Here is a 3,102-nt window from a genome sequence, read left to right as displayed (position 1 = left end):
CCTTCAGAGATCCCTGTACCTGTACGTCAATGATGGAGCTTCTGGGAACTTCAGAAGGCAGAGGACAGATACTTCACGAAGATGAATTATATTAAAGGAAGAATGGGGCAACATAAAAAAATAGGCGTACAATATTGCAAAACAATATAGTAGGAAGCTACAGGATTGGGAAGCTTTTATCAACAAACAGAATGAAATCTTAATTCCCTTTATTCCCACTCTCTGTTTCCTGCCAATCAACGAATGCTCTTCCAGGTATGTAACTTTCCTGTAATTCCATAGGCCCTTATCTTATTTAGTAGCCTCATGTGCAGCACCTTGTCAAAGGCCTTCTGAAAGTCCAAATTCACAACATCCACTACATCTCCCTTGTACATTTCCTCATAAAATTGCACTAGGTTTGTCAGGCAGGATTTTCCTTTAAGGAAACCATGCTGAGTTCTGCCTATCCTGTCATATTCCTCCAGGTACTCCGTAACCTCATCCTTGACAATCGACACGAACAACTTCCCAACCACCGACGTCAAGATTTGAAAGATCATTGCTAATGCCTCCGCAATCTCCACTGCTACCTCCTTCAGAACACGAGGGTGCATTCCTTCTGGTCCAGGAGATTTATCTACCCTTAGATATTCAGCTTCCTGAGTATTTTCTCTGTCGTAATTGTGACTGCGCACACTTCTCTCTCCTGACATACTTGAATGTCCGGTATATTTCTGTTGTCTTCCTCAGTGAAGACTGATGCATAATACTCGTTCAGTTCCTCCACCATCTCCTTATCTCCCATTACAATTTCTCCAGCATCATTTTTATAGATCCTATATCTACTCTCACCTATCTTTTACTCTTTATATACTTGAAAAATCCTTTAGTATCCTTTTTGATATTATTCGCTACCTTCCTTTCATAATTCATCTTTTCCCTCTTAATGACCTTCTTTGTTTCCTTTTGTCAGTCTTTACAGACTTCCCAATCCTCTGTCTTCCCACTACTTTTGCTTCCTTGTATCCCCTCTGCTTTGCTTTTACTTCGGCTTTGACTTCTTTTGTCAGCCACGGTTGCATCCTTTTTCCATTCCAAAATTCCTTCTTCTTTGGAATATTTCTGTCTTGCACCTTCCTCACTTCTCGCATAAACTCCAGCTACTGCTGCTGTGCCGTCTTTCCCGCTGGTGTCACTTTCCAGTCAACCTTGGCCAGTTCCTCTCTCATGCCACTGTAATTTCCTTTACTCCACTGAAATACTGACACATCGGATTTCGGCTTCTCTTTCTCAAATTTCACAGTGAACTCAGTCATGTTGTGATCACTGCCTGCTAAAGGTCACTTCCATCTCTTTAATTACTAAGGGTTCCTTCACTTCCATTTATCTAATCACCTCTGGTTCATTACACAATACCCAATCCAGTACAGCCGATCCCCTAGTGGGCTCAACGACAAGCCATCTCGGAGACATTCTATAATTTTTCTCTCTTGAGATCCAGTGCAGATCTGATTTTCCCAATCCATCCGCATGTTAAAATCCCCGACAATTATCATAGCACTGCCGGGCTAGCAAGCCTTTTCTGTTTCCTGTTGTAGTTTGTAGTCCACATCTCTGCAGCTGTTGGGAGGCCTGTAGATAACTGCCATCAGGATCCTTTTACCGATGAGATTTCTTAGTTCAACCCATAAAGATTCTGCACCTTCCGATCCTATGTCAACTCTTTGTAATAATTTAATATCATTTCTTACCACGCTATCACCTTTACGTACCTGCCTGTTCTTCCGATACACCGTGTATCCTTGGTCGTTCAGCTCCCAGAGACACGCATCCTTTAACCACGTCTCAGATTTGGCCACAGTATCATACCTGCCAATCTGTAACTGTACATCAAGATCATCCGCCTTATTCCTTATGCTGTGCATTTAAGTAGAACACCTTAAGTCCAGTATTTGGTATTTTTACATTGATTGCACTGCAACTCTACTTTAATCCAACTCATCCCAATAGCTGCAAATCTGCGGCATTATCTGCCTGTCCTTCCTGACATCCTTACTGCTCACTACATTAGACCTATTTCTCTTTTTCTCTCCTCCGCTCCATCATTCCGGTTCCCATCCCGTTGCCATATTAGTTTAAACCCTCCCTAACAGATCTATTAAACCTTCCCGCCTTGATATTGGTATCTCTAGGATTCAAGTGTAACCCGTCCTTTATGTAGAGGTCTCATCTGCCCCAAAAGAGGTCACACTGATCCAGAAACTGGAATCCCTGCCCCCTGCTCCAATCACTCAGTCACACATTTATCCTCCACCTCATTTCATTCTCACTATCAATATCGCGTGGCACAGGCAGTAATCCCGAGATTACTAACTTTGCGGTCCTTCTTCTCAACTGCCTTCCTAACTCCCTATATTCTCCTTTCAGGATCTCTTCACTTTTCCTACATATGTCATTGGTACCGGTATATACCACGATCTCTGTCTCCGCACCCTCCCACTTCAGGATATATTGGACGCGATCAGAAACATCCCGGTCCCTGGCTCCAGGGAGGCAAACCACCATGTGGGTCTCCTGACTGCGTCCACAGAATCGCCTTTCAGACACCATAACTATCGAGTCCCCTATTGCTACTGCCTTCCGCTTCCTTTCCTTACACTTCTGAGCTACAGGGCTGGACTCTGTGCCACCGTTGCTTCCCCGAGGCAGGCTGTCCCCTCCAACAGTACTCAAACACGAGTACTTATTGTCAAGGGGCACAGCCACTGGGGTACTCTCTAGTAGCTGACACTTCCCCTCCCCCTCCTAAACGTGACCCCCCTGACTGCCTTCCGCTACCGCTGTGTGACCACCTGCCTGTAACTCCTCTCTATCAACTGCTCACTCCTGTTGACCAGATGACGGTCATCGAGCTGCAGCTCCAGTTCCCTAATACGGTCCCTTAGGAGCTGCAGCTCGGCGCACCTGGCGCAGATGTGGACATCAGGGAGGCTAGATGACTCCAAGACCTCCCACATCCGACACAGAGAACAACAAGCTGCCGTCACACTCATAGTTCCCCTTTCCTCAAATAACAGGAAAAACTGAAACCTAAACCTGCCTTGCTTCGCCCGCTTCCGC

The sequence above is a fragment of the Hypanus sabinus genome, unplaced genomic scaffold, assembly GCF_030144855.1.
Source record: "Hypanus sabinus isolate sHypSab1 unplaced genomic scaffold, sHypSab1.hap1 scaffold_753, whole genome shotgun sequence".
Lineage (NCBI taxonomy): Eukaryota > Metazoa > Chordata > Chondrichthyes > Myliobatiformes > Dasyatidae > Hypanus > Hypanus sabinus.
Note: the sequence above shows the minus strand (reverse complement) of the source record.